Source organism: Caretta caretta, chromosome 17 (genome assembly GCF_965140235.1).
Source record: "Caretta caretta isolate rCarCar2 chromosome 17, rCarCar1.hap1, whole genome shotgun sequence".
Taxonomy (NCBI): Eukaryota; Metazoa; Chordata; order Testudines; family Cheloniidae; genus Caretta; species Caretta caretta.
Genome location: NC_134222.1, coordinates 9789347 through 9803930, shown reverse-complemented (window position 1 = coordinate 9803930; position 14584 = coordinate 9789347). Strand labels below are relative to the sequence as shown.

Genomic DNA, 14584 nt, shown 5'->3' with positions numbered 1-14584 from the left:
GGTTAAAATTTGCCCAGTGCCTTGATGCCGTAAGTGGCACTTGGGCCATGTGCCAGTGCTTGGTGCTGGACTGAATTTAACCCCTACTGCAACCTTTTTGTGCTGTAAATAGAGGAGCTGCTTCATCTTCCCCACTGCAAAGCTAACGCTGAATGAAGGGAGCTGAGTGGAGAAGTCCACGCTGCTAGGGTCTGTTCTTCCAAGGACTGTGTGGTGACCTTGTGGGGAAGCTCCCGCCAAATGGCACAGTTGTCCTGACCTGTGGGAAAACCATGTGCTACGGAGTCCTGGAGAGAGGGCAGTAGTTCCCCCATGTTCCTCACAGCAATCCCCTGAGGCTACAGAGCTGGTGGCTCTCAAGGGAGTCCCATCCAGTTCTCCATGATGGGTAGGATGGCAATGTAATATGTAATATGGCAATGTAAGATGTAATATGGCCTTGAAGTTGGAGACCGAACAGAAATACACCATTCAAATGAAAGGTCTTTATGGGGAGACAGAGCTCCCGGTGCTGCTTTTCCACTCCCAAGCTAAAAATACACTGCACAAAAAACTACAGTACCCCCAGACAGCTGGGCAGGACAGTCAGTTACAAACTGGTCACAATCGGTCTGAACCACTCCACTCCCTGCAGCCTGACCTACACTCCAGGGAAAAGAATGCTGCAGAGAGAGATGGAGGCAAACTCTTTGCTCAGTGCACTTGTTCTTCCCGCTGAGTGCGATGTGTAGCCATCCACCATACGATAAAATTAACAGCTCAGCCTGTTCAGATACCAAAAATGTCCCTCAGGCCCGGGGGGGGGGGGGGGGGGGAAGCTGTCACACAGAAGCTGCAAGAAACCAGAAGAACCTGACACATGCACGGATTAGTACAACCATGAACCGATGGAGCGAGGCTCTTTCCCTGCCAGCCTACTTGCTCTGATCCCTTTGGGTACAATCCCTCTTGAGGGTTTAAAAACCTAACACAGCTCCCGTCAAATTCCATGCCCTCTACCTTGATCATAAAGATTTAATGGGCAACAAACTAAATGTTTCACAAGCAAACCCAACACTGATTGAAAAGAACCATGGTATTGCTAGACATTCCCAAAGCAGAATCGTTACAAATCAGACCTGCCAGTAGAACTGCCCTTCATACCATTGATCCTCCTGGAAGCCCTGCGGTGGGAGACGTGTTGGTTTAATGCAGAGGTCCCCAAACTGTGGGGCACGGAGAAACGTTCAGTCTGTGTTTCTCTCCCCCTTTCCTCCCTCCCCCGAGCTGCAGCCCCGCTCCTGGCCCCAGCTGGGAGGGCAGACAGGGACAAGGGGGGACATGACTCTGAAAAGTTTGGGGACTGCTGCTTTAATGCGATCTCTAGAGCCAGGCTCACCACCCCCTGTCTACAATAGGCTGCCAGTTATCAACACTAAAAACAGACTTCCAGGCTTGATTGACTAGAACCCCTGCTAGGGCAGAGCAGGGCCAGTTCAGACATGTCTCACAAGATAATGAGGCAGCCATCTTCTTCAATTACCTTTAAGTCTGAGACAAACATTGCAGGGAGTGAACCAAATAGCATCCTGCAGGATTTTTCTTACATCAAAGAAAACAAGCCAACGGTAGGGCCCATTTTAGAAAAAAAAACAAAAAACAACAACTCATTTTCTTTTAAATGAAAAAAAAACAAAACAAAAAAAATTTAAAAAAATTAAATTAAATTTAAAAAAAAACCCACCACCAAACCATGGAAGTTCAAGCTGGAAAAGACCTATTAGATCAGTGATTCTCAGCCTGTCTACCCCAGGACCCTCTCCCTTTTTGCAGAGATTTACCCCTCATTTAATGCTAGGCAAAAGGCAGGGCAATCACACACCCCTCCCGACACCTGATCCACCCTCCTGGGGTTCACGACTCCCAGCTGAGAACTCCTGCATTGGACCATCCATACCAACTCCCAGTCCAGACAGGATTATCCCCTGTGTTTTCCTAGCACTTTGTCCAGTCTCATTGTCGAAGTATGTATCTTCCACCCTTTGGAGAACACGGCTCTCCCCACACATGGGCTTGGCTAAAGCTAGCCCCTCCCCGGAGCACTTAGCCATTAGATATCTCCTCAGCCTTTTGCCAAAAAATTATCCAAGACAGAATAGCCCCATCCCAAAGCAGAGCTGCCTCAAACTAGCTGACTTACCCCATGGGGGGGGGGGGGGGGGGAGGAAGGGGAAGAAAGAGAAATCACAGCAACTGGCTTCTACAAATTTGCTGACTTACCCCTCACAAAAATGTGCATTGTAGAGTGAAAATTGGAGGCTTCTATTCTCCACCTACCTCAGCGTCTGCTAGCCCGGCACCAAACAGCCCTCTCACGCTCCGCAGCATTACTGGCTCACTGTTATCCATGTTCACAGGAGTTTTAGCTGTTGCCCAACGCCATAAACAGTGCATTGTTATTACTGTAATCTCTTCCAGAGCTAAAGGATCTGACAGGCGGACATTATTCTGGTTTTACATACAGGCGTTCACCGGCGGGGGTGAGGGGGGGACGGACAGCAATTCTATCACTGTGCCGCTTGAAAGCTCTCGATGGCTGGAGCGGTGTCAGTGAGCAAAAAATAGGGTTTGCGCTGGACTGGAGGAGTCAGCAAATATTTTAAAATTAGAACCGTGGCTCTATTTCTGACAGGAGAGCCCGGGAGTTTTTGTGCTTCACTGCACGGCAGCTTTATTTTTGGAGAAGGCCGATCAGAGTTTGGGGGTGGGGGGTGGACTAGCTGAAAATGCCTTCAAAGAAGGCTGGTTTTCCAAGTGCTACATCACAGATTAGCACAGTCACCAGGATGCTCCGGCAGCATTAGAACTGACAAGAGCATCTGAGCATTCACATAATGTAAAAGGAGCACAAGCCCTTTAGTTGCTTGGGAGAGACAGTATGGTCCAATGGGTACAGCAACAGGCTGGCAGCCAGAAAGCCCTGGGTTCTGTCACTGCCAATCTACTGGGTGCCCTGGAGCAAGTTACTTCACCTCTCTGGGCATCCGTTTTCCTTCCCACACTTTGGGTCTTCTCTATTTAGTTTAGACGCTCTTCAGGGCAGACACACACTCTCGCCACGTGCTTATACAGTGCCTGATGCAATGGGGTCCCAATCTCTGTTCGAGTCACTAAGCTATGGCACGGAGTGTACATTTCTCAAAAGCATCAGTGGGATTCTGGGTAAAAAGTGTTAAAGCATCTAATTGACCTGAATGCCTAAATCCCTTTAGAAAGGGAGATTTAGGCACTTTGTAGCCAAAGTTATGTAGGCACTTTTGAAAGTTTTACCTAGGTACTTTTCATCAATGATTCCCAAAGCGTGTTACAAAAAGGAAATCCAGTCTCATTATCCCAATTGTACAGAAGGGGAAACTGAGGCACAGAAAAGGAAATCCAGTCTCATTATCCCCATTTTACTGAAGAGGAAATGGAGGCACAGAAAAGGGAAGCGATTCACCCAAGGTCACAAAATCCATATCTCCTGACTCCCTATCCATTAGGCCATGCTGCCTGAGGACTCCCTCAGCTACTCTTCCCCAGCAACTCACAGGCACGGTGTTCTTTAGAACACTACAGGAAAACATCCCTAAAGATGTTACATAAACAAGAACACTGAGCCCTGCATAGCACCCTTCTTCTGACTGTTTTCAAAGCACTCTGCTCCAATGTGGATACATTTCGGGTTCTATAAAAACAAGTTCTTATGAAACCAGAGCCCAACAGAAATGGTCCCACGATTTGTGTACAATTTCTAGTAGCCAACTCATCACAAAACAGACAAACAACCCGCTGCACAGTTTACATCCCAGGCATTAAAGCCCCACCAGCCTATCAACTAAAGCTAAAACAGATTTCATTAACTGCTATTGTCCAAGCAGAGAGAAAAGGAGGATGAAAAACCACCACCACCAACAGCGAAAAGCCAACTAGGATTTGTACAATCCTGTCTTTGGTTTAAGAGAGTGTCTTTCCTTCCCCCGCCCCCCGCAACCTGCAGCTCCCAATTCATTCCCATGAGCCCACACAAAAGTCAAACTGGACAGACTTTGCTGTGTATTTCCTGCGCAACGCATCTCAATGTTACCCAAACCGACTGCCGCTGCATGAGAAAACAAATAACCCTCGGCAATGAAACGGGATCAGAACCGAGGAAAAGGAGAATTGGGATCAAAAAGCAATTTAAATAAATGCTGCACAAGGCACCGGTATTTCTGATGGTGGGAGCAAGAGCCACCTGGTTTGTCTATTTCTAAGAGGATTGGAGACAGCAAGGGGGCTGTGAAGAACAGCATTAAGCAGTGAGAAAGTTTGCTCTTCTGGGCGTGGAGCAGACACATCTTTGCTCACCATCCTAGCAACCACGCAGATGACTTGAAATGCCCAGGATGGGGTGCAGAAGGTACTTCCCCACTCCTTTCTACAGACACTGTAAAGAGGTTTTCAGTGAGTTCCTTAGGCAAAAAGAATTTCTGTGTAAGTTGCAGTTACTGCAGAAACCAACGAACAACCTGGCAGTTCAGTCCCAGGAACAGACTGCACCGCTGCAGCTGCTGCATCTAGGGCAGTAACCCCCCCCCCCCCCCCAAAAAAAAAAAAAAAAATCTATGAGCTATCTATGAACCACCTACGTTCTACATAAAAACAGCAAGGCCCAGTCCTGAAGTCGTACTACTGGGCCAGGTTCTGCACTTTTAATAGCAATGTGAATCTGGAGGAACAAACCCCCCCATTTTCACTCAATCTTTATTCCTGCTGGAGTCAAGGAAATCTTTTGCTAGAGAAAGGATTACGTGAAAGCTGAACTAGGACCTCGGGATTTGCCCGGGGCTGCCAAAACCAGGAAGAGAGTTCACTGCTTATTCATATGCATTGGATTATTATGAGATTTGCAATCACTGGGAATCGACATCAGGCTGTTCACTGGGTGCTGGGAGGTGTGTATGTTGCTGAGCGCTCCCAGGAACGGACCCCATGAAGCCAATGGCACTTACTCCTGTGAGCAAGTGCTCTGACCTGTGTAAGATTTGCAGAGTCCAGCCTCAAGTGACGAACTTGATGTCAGTTTCCTGCAGTCATAAATTTCCCCATAATCCAGTGGATACAAATAAGCAGGTACGTTCTTGCCATTAACAGATAGAGCCAGCACTAGGATGGGAGGCTCACGGTCATAACTGGCTCGCTGCCAGCTTTTTTTTTTTTTTTTTGGGCTGGGGGGAGGCTGTCGATTTTTAGCTGCCATGGGTTTCTGAAGTGTGGAGAATTAAATTATAAAGGATCCACACGCTCTTCTGGGGTCACACACCTCAGGCATGGTTTTCATGGGCTGAGCACCTGTAGCTCCTACTGACTTCAACTACAGCTGTGGGTGCTCAGCACCTCTGAAAGTCAGACCCAGGGAGTCTGGCTCTCCTCTGCCATGCAGGTGCAAGGCCTCACACTTTCAGTTTGACCCAGAGACTTTACCCACTGAACCCACTAAGACAGGAATCCTTCTGGTATGTCCCAATCAAGGCTAGATTAGTGGGACAGTCTCTGCTCTCTTACATCAGTAGAGCTCTAGATCCACTGGGTCAAATTCTCTGCTGGTATAAATTGGCATAGCCCCATGGCACAGCTCCAAAGAAAGGCAAATTTACAGAGTATTTAACCCATGGAGCTCAGTAAAGCAGTTCCCAATGTACAGCAGCGTTGCCGAGAGCAGATTCCGTACAAAAACAAGGGGAAATAGCGCAGTTAAATATCAACCAGACAAAAGTGAGGAAGTTCTAGGATCCAACTGCAAACAGCTCCACCCACAAATGCTTATGCTCAACTAACTTTGTTAGTCTCTAAGGTGCCACAAGTACTCCTCGTTCTTTTTGCTGATACAGACTAACACAGCTACTTCTCTGAAACCAAACTCCACCGTTGAATCCCGTTCTTCTCTGCATTTACAGGAGAGACCCCCACAAGCCCAAGTCTGCCCTGGCGGGTATATTAATTGCAACATTATGATCTTTCAGTATACAAGATTATAACCTGAAGTCACCTTCCCAGCCTGTATCACGTACAGAGGGGTTTCCAGCCCACTGCAGCCAGCAGTGTGAGGTGTAGGTGGACATCTGGCTTGTTTGGAGGGTGGTGTTTCTGAACTATACCAGGTGAATAGGTTAAGGGCAGTCCCTGGTCCAGAAGAGTAGTAGGTGGAAGAAGGGTGTGTCTGGTCCATAAACGTAGCAAGATATTAAGGTACCCAATCCATAGTAAGCACCTCCATCTTGTAGCTGGGGGGCAGATTTTCCCTGCTCCTCTGGATAGGGATGATGGGGAAAGAGGGACTTTAGGCAGGAGAGAAGAATCTTCTCTTCCCATTAGCAGTTGAGGGAGAGAGGACTTAGGAAGCGCAGACCCACCAGGCCTTTTACCGGAGCTGCTGCTGCTGCCGCCCACGGAGCTGGAAACAAAACATGTTGCAAAACCTGTTTGATCTCCTCTCATTCAGATCTGAAGCAGGAAGAGACCAGGTACGCTTGCCAACATGTGATACAGAAGTTCCCGTGCTTCTTAAAGAGACGGTTATTATCTGGACTAGCGTATATATAGTTTTTCCAGATCAAGCACACGTCAAAGCCGCGTTCTGCAGCTTCAACCCAGACAACGTAGTATTGTTGTCCGAGACGAATAATTTTACAAAGGTGCATGCAAATCAACATTTGCAAAAAGCCCCTTGCTTTAAAATAACGTCAGGAGTCTGAATTAGACCAGCAGGCAGTCAGGAAATCCAGTACTGAAGAGGCAGGCATGCTCTGTACTGGTGGATTTGTCCCTTACCTGTACAACTTCTTTCTTTACATTGACGAGGTCTAACCAGTCATTGAATCTTGGGTAGCTGTTGAGCTCCACTGTCCGGTCATTCAGGGGGACGCTCAGCTTACACTGCCGCTGTCTGTTGATGTACCGGACCAGTTTCACCTGTTGGGATCCAGAAAGCAAAATGGTTACAGTTGAAAGCTCTTTCAGGCAGGGACTCATTTTTTTGTTCTCGCGCAATAGGTCCCGGTCTGACAGGGGCTCGTAGGTGTTACTGGACTGCAAATAAATAAGCCACCAACAACGACTAACCAGGCACTTCTGGGAGTCAATAGCGCTATTCCTTTACGCTGAACAGCACAGCGACAACTTGATTCCCCCTGTGGTTTCACTAGACAGGAGTGGGGCAGGAGATTTCCATTCCTGCATGACCCTTCTTTAAACCATCACGAAAAGACAGTTGCCGACAGCGGTTAACTTCACCCAAAATATACCACATACATAATGAGGAGTGATCCGTTGCCTTCTGTCTGAAAACTGTGCACACAGCTGGTCTACACTTCCCGAGGACTGGGTGTTCCTGTTGTGGTTACCTCATTCATTCTTTCCATGTGGTGGTTACACCCACTTACAGCATGTGGTCCACATTTAGACTTCCTAGCGTCTTCCTAGAACTCTGTACAGCACCCAGAATAATGGGGACATGCTCTGGTTGGGATCTCTGGCCTCGACTTCAAGACAAACAATTACTTAAAGAATAAAAATTATGTTGGACTCAAAACACCAAACGCTTCCAGTGCCTGACAATCTCAATTTTGCTACAAGAGTTGAAAGAACACAAAAGGAATATTAGTATTTGTGCCTTATGTATTTCCTAACATAAAATAAACCTCAAAAGAGATTTCTCATTGTTTCTATGTCACACATCCCCAGAGGGCAGACATAAGCTTCAAAGACTTCTAAACAAACACACCTCAAAGCAATTTAGTCTATCTGAATTTTATTAACCAAAACATGTCTACAGTAAAACACAAGAATTTTAGCATTCGAGGGAAGATCAGATTTATAATTAAAAGGAAAAACAAACATGCATTTCTTGTCCTCTTTAATGTCTCTTCTCAAGTTTCCACTGGAAATATTTTCTGTCTACATGTCTGCATGATGTAATGCAGTGACTTGCATACATAAAAATCAGAGAAGTTACAAATGGGAAAGATTTATTAGATCTATCTAATCCAGTGGTTTTCAACCTGTGGTCTCACAGACCCCACCCTGGTGGCCTAGGTTTAGGATTTCCAAAGGAGTCTGCACTGCCATTTGAAATTTTGTAGGGGTCCGCAAATGAAAAGGTTGAAAACCACTGATCTAATCCATCCCCAGAGAGAGGGGGTATCAAATACTAAATGGCAAACAGACACTATGCTTGATCTTCACTGAAAGGCTGGTGTACACTGCTGCCCTCTACAGAGCAGATTATTTCTGACCTGTCCACTGGTTTGGAAGGATACTGCCTCCTACTGACTGTCCTGAAGCAGACATGGACGTCCTAATGCTATTTTGGGGTCTCTTTGGTGACACAAATGATGGAGTTACTAGCATTTACAGTAGCGCCTGTTATGTGAGGAACTTTCCACACATTCAAGAAGGCGGTCTGAGGCGCTCATGATCTAAAGATAGGTGAGTAAGCAATAATACCTAGCTCTTATACAGCACTTTTCATCAACCAAACTCAAAAAGTGTTTTACAAAGGAGTTCAGTATCATTATTCCCATTTTCCAGATGGTAAAACTGAGGCACAGTGAAGTACAGTGACTTACCCCATGTCACCCCACAGGCCGGTGGCAGAGCTGGGAATAGAACCCAGGTCTCCTAGCCAGTGTGCTATCCACTAGGCAACACTGCCTCTCAGAGGAATAGGGGAAATGGAACATCAATAGGTGATAAAATAGAGGGGGCTTGATCCACAAGGTCTCTGGGCTCAAAGCCCTGGATTGGTTTAGTAGAACACACAATGTGCGATTACTGTGCACACACTGGGTGGCAGCACACTAGAAAAACCCCTCACTACTTGAATGTGACTTGCTTGTAGTGCATTTACGACTATATTGCCCATTACTGCCTCTTTGGTAGGTGGCTGGAAAGCATGTGTTTTAGGACCAGTTCTCTGAAAGACAACTGTGGATTTCTGCATATGTACATGGCCAAAGCATGCGACACCGGGCTAGGAAGAGCCCGGTAAGCCATGCTCAGGATGGGGCTGCGATCCCTGGCCATAAACAACTCTGCTTGATAGTTCAGCAACAGTCGCAATGGCAAAGCAAAGGTGGCAGTCACGCAGTACTGGGATCTTTATCCAGACGTGCATGGCTGTAGCTTCCAAACTGAACCGTTCATCATACGAGCGAATAACCGTGGAGTGGGTCACTAGAAGGTGGGCGCACTTGAGTCAATGTGAGACAAGTATCAGGAGATAGGAGAATCATTAGCAGGCAGAACAATATCTTGGGCTGCAATCGTTAGATTGGACAGAGATAGCACAGTCCAGTGGCTAGAATGCTGCACTAAAATTGAGAAGAGGTTAGGGTTCTAATCCCAGGTCAGCTTCTGAGTGACTTTATGCAAGTTGCTTTGCTCCCAACCACCAGTTTGGGCTTGTCTCGTCTATTTAGACTATAAACTCTTTAGGACAAGAGGTTTTTTATTTTAATTTTTTTTTTTAATTGTATGTGTACCGCTCCTAGCACAAGCATCATCTGAAACAATACAGGATAGGTTTCATCTAAGCTGGCAGCATTCTAGCAACAGAGCCATCTAAAGAATAAAGCAGTCTTAAAATAGCAAGCAGCCATTGGGAACGCACAGCAGACCTGCATTCCTGGATTATGCTTTCCTGTAAACTAGCTGCTGGTTTATTTTACCAGTAATCTGACTACGCACAGTTATCTGGTGTAAATGCGGGGTTTCACTGCCCACACACACACACACACACACACACACACACCCCTACCTCAAGTCAGAAAGTAGCAGCCCTGTGAAATTTAAGGGGTTTTTTGGTTTGTTTTTTAAATTTCTGGTTGCAGTTTCATGCAACCGAGAGCAATACTGCACGCGGTGACCCCAGAGATAGCAGTCTCAGATACGTTACTCCCCGGATAGCATGTTGTGCAGATGGGAGCTGCAGTATCCTAAAAAATAAAACCAAATGCAACCACAATTTTGCAAGATAATGTCCAGCACACGGGGCCTGATTTTCAGAAGGGCCGACGAGGACCCAGAACTCCAACTGGAGCAAACGGAGTACTCAGAACCTTTGCAAGGAAGGTTGTGACCTCTGAATGTAACTTTGGAACACTAGACCCACTGAAAGTGGCTTTTGAAATCCTGCTCTCTGCCTCAACCCCCATTCTGTAAGACTGGGATGATAATTCCGGTCTTGCCCTGATCCTGCAAAAAGAACATGGAGTGGACCCGTGTTCACATGATGCTGTGTGTAAGTCAGTGGGGCGCCATGTGGACACAGGGGTCTGCTTGCATAGGTCTCTTTCCAGGATCAGGTCATTTGATTCTAAGCTTCGTGTTGGCAAAGGCCTGTCTTACTGTGCGTTTGTACAGTGGCTGCACAATGGAGCCCCCGACTTGTACTCTCTACCCGAACACATCTAAACAACAATGATCCTGATACAAATGACCCAGCAGTTATGTATTTCTGGGACAGAGACACCCACTACTTAGCAAGGAAAGCACTGGCAAAATGTTTAAATGGGCAAGAAGCTCAAGCCAGACGTGACCAAGCATCAACTAATCCTGTTATGGGATGAAACCTTGGCCGTACTGAAGTCACTGGCCGTTTTACCATTCACATCAGTAAAGCCAGAATTCCCCTGCCCCTGGTTTTTAAAAGGGAGATGAATTCTGTTTAGTTCAGGCATGGTGGTTTTTCAGAGCTTTAGACTGAAACAGAGAAACAGGACTCAGCTAAAAGGTGTTGGGGTGGTGGCTTTATTAAAGGGGTGGTGGCTTTATTAAAGGTTATTACAGTTTCTAGATCTTTGCAGAAAGATCTGAACACTTCAAATATCCAGTGTAATGTTCCAATAGTCAGGCCAACAAAGGTTTGTTTGGGGTGGGTGGGCAGCACGTTGGTGCATTCCCTTCCCACAACAGCCTGTCCTCTGCACCTTTTACAGAAGTGCCTCGGGTAAACTGGTCTTATAGGGTGGGGCAGACCTCTGTATTCAGAGTGCTTTGCAGAACGTGTCGGAGCTAAGGTGAGCCAGGATGGCACACAGGGTGAAAGGGCAGGTTACAGGATCCATGACTGCACAGATCCACTGATGCCAGCTCCCTATTCAGGTGTGCACAGAAGCAACATTGACATTCCAGCCCATAGGCCAGCATGGTGACAGCAGAGGAGATCTGTTGTAGCGCTGTGGTTTGGACCCTTCTTCAGTATTGGGCATTTTTCCTCTTAGTCCTTGCCCCTTGAACACCCACCCCCACCCAGAAAGCCAGATCATTCTGTCTTAAAGTGATTGCTTTTCATGCGAAGAGTGACAATCCCTGGAACTGCAATACACCAAAGCAATACAGGATTCATGAATGCTGTTCCACTGGACCTTGAAAGCCCTGCCTTACCGGTCAGTCTTCCTGCCACAAGCTGCCCACATGCAGCTGTCAGAGAGAGCCAGCAGTTTGTCAAACCACAGGAGACTTCTGAAGTCCAAAGACTTAGAAAATTAGAAGTTAGAAATTAGAAAATTAATACCAAAGAATGGCCATGCTGAGTCAAGGGCAAGGAGCCAAGTCAGTCACCACATACAGGACTAAACGGAAAGTTCTCCAGGCCACTCATGCACATGGCTCTGTTCCTTACTTCAGCCTCGGCTCAATGCAGTGAAGAGACCGTCATGAAGCGGTGACCCAGTGCAACAGGCTGACTAATTTAAGGGATGACTGTAGGCACTCTCCCACACACCCCTCAGACCAAGAGATTCTATAGAAAGCGAGCTCTCCTATTTATTCCTGAGTCACAGTCAGAGAGGACAGAAATGAGCTGTAGAAAGCTCATTTTACAAATATTTGCTTCTCAGTTTCAATTCTTAATCGGTTACTTGTTGGAATATTTTTTCCCTTATGCCATCATGATATGCTGCAGTTTGTCTGACTGTCTCTTCACTGGATTGTATTTCTTCTGCTTTATAAATCTTCAAAAAGTACTTTTGAAGATTTATAAAGGGCACACACATGGGAGAGACCAGACCTGAGCATCATATTTTTGTACGTTATTACATGGAGTAGCTGGGATATCATATTCTGGACTGAAAGCAATCCCTCCAGAATTTAGATTGCAGTGGAGTTTCCACTCCCAAGTGGAGTTTTAACCCTTAAAATCGATTTTTAACCATTGCATCGGATAGGTCTCTGGCTGAGGCAGAGCCCACAATAGAGCTCCCATTTCTACTACTAGATCACACAACAGTCCAGTCAGATTCAAGGAAATGGCCTTACTGCAAGATGCATCTCAACAGACGGCACAGGAAAACAGCTACAATAATACAAGCCATACTTCCACATGGGCCACTCTTAATTAACAAACACTGGCTGTGGGTGCTTGCTATGGATATACAGGTTTCATCAACTAGTATCATCCAAAGCCAGACAACTGCATTTCTGAAAAGCGCTGCAGGATAAATTCACAGCAAGTCAGCACCGGGGGGGTGGTTCATCTTGTCCTTTCCCCCCCAGGTCAGCTCATCTCTTCCCCATTCTTTGGCATACCTCCAGGTAGCGGAGCACCTGCAGAGGGAAGAAATTGTTTGCACAGTAGGTTTGAAACTGGCCTGGCTAGTGAGAGCTGAGAGCAGAATCAGCAGTCCAGCTCCTCAGACAGATAGCAGGACACATGCCAAATAACCAATTAAGCATGCCTGATGTATTTTCCCATAAAATTGTGAAAATATGTAGCCTTGTTCTTATTCTTGCTAGTGTGTAGATTTCATCAGGTGATCTTGGGATGTCACATTCATTCTGCTCTGGCCACATTTCATGCTTCCTTTTATGAAAACCCGTCCATACAAGTTTAGGGCGCAAGTCTGCTCCTATCGAAGTGTACGAAAGAATTCCCACAGACATCAATGGGAGCACAGCATTGGGTTTTAGGGCACTCACAATTCCTACTGAAGTCAATGGGACTCAGCCTCTCCAAAACTCAGGCTGTAAATTTTAAAAACCCTCCTCTTCAATATCAATGTAACTGGGGTACCTTTTGTGAGCACGGCATGGTCTAGGAGATAGGGTACTGGACTGGGAATCAAGAGACCTGGATTCTACTTTGGGCAAGTTACATCATCTGTTTTCCCTATCCTTTGTCTGGCTTGTCCATTTAGTCTCTGACCGCATCTGTACAGTGCCTCACCCGATAGGGCTCTCATCTCTGAGGAGATAAGAAATATTTGATACCTATACTAGTTCCCACAGCACAAGGTCCCACCTGGTACTAGTGCATTTCACTGCAGGAATGTTCTATGAGATGGTTAGGGCAAGCTACGAGCAAAATCACCAACCTAAACCATGGTATTGTGAGGAGAATTACATTTCAGATTGAGACGCACTCCAACATTATGGGGATGGGGGCCTTCGATCGATCACTGAGCATTGTTTGTCTGGAACATCTCCTTTGCATCTGAGATGGTTTTTCCCTCCCATAAATATTATGCAGATGTCTGCTTCCCGCATTTTCCCCCCCTCACAATGAATCTCATTTTGTTATTTCCCCACTCAGTTCTCATTAAACTGCATGGTTTGGCTTTCATGGCTGAGCAGTTACAAAATCAATTTCTGAGAACATAAAAACTTTTGGGTTCAGTGACGCAAATAAAAATCCACAAATACAGTGCCGGTCTCCAACCACAAAATTAGAAATAAAACCAGTAGTAACCTTTTCACTGCCTGTGTGCCAACGAATTAATCCTTTACAACATAACAGCAAAACCTACTAACTGGTAACCTGTAGACTGCAACAACCGAACGGGGGTGGGAAAGAAACAAAATGGGGGAAGGGGGTGAGGAAGGTGTGTGTGGGGACGAGGAATAACCTGCAGCATAGAATGACTGCTCCACTTAGGGCTGGTCTATACTGGCAATGTTAAAGCACTGCCGTGGCTTGTATCGTCGTCACAGCAGAGAGCTCTCCCAGCGTTCTTACAAAAAAAACACCTCACCTGCACCAGGAGCATAGCTCCCAGCGCTGGTGCACTGTCTATATGGGCACTTTACAGCGCTGAAACTTGCTGCACTCAGAGGTGTTTTTTCACACCCCTGAGCGAGAAAGTTGGAACACCGTAAAGTGCCAGTGTAGACAAGCCCTCAGACTCCATCTCTCTTGTCCTCCATTCCGTTTGCCTGACCCCATTGTGCCAGATTCTCATTTAAAGGGAAAATAAAAGGCACTGTTTTGTACTGCTCTGGCAGTGTACAGGGACCTAAGAGCATGTGCAAACATAAGTGACATCCCCTTTACTGTATAAAGGAGTTTTAAAGAGGCCTTAGCATAAAGGAAAATTGGGCCTGGTGTGTTTAGGGGAAATTGCCAGGCTTGAATTTATATATACACAAAATAAACTAGTTCAACCTCTAGAGACACAAGCTTGCCTCTAACGACATCAAAACAATTGGGAGCTTCAACACACACACACAAACCAAAAACATACGAGCTCTCTCATCGGACTCACAAAGACCGCATCCGTGAAATTAATGTACTGACACCACAGTGCAA

General features: G+C 46.3%; 1 protein-coding gene across 2 annotated transcripts in view; it reads right to left on the bottom strand.

Moving 5' to 3' along the window:
- Positions 1–14584, bottom strand: part of KSR1 (kinase suppressor of ras 1) — a 115714-nt gene that overhangs the window by 52920 nt on the left and 48210 nt on the right. Inside the window, exon 2 of one of the 2 annotated variants that reach the window (XM_048823671.2) lies at positions 6832–6972. The gene's annotated coding sequence lies outside the window, so the exon portion shown is untranslated. Of the gene's footprint in view, positions 1–2316; positions 2338–6831; positions 6973–14584 lie in introns of those variants that run through there. The other variant, XM_075120850.1, reaches the window with a different exon arrangement.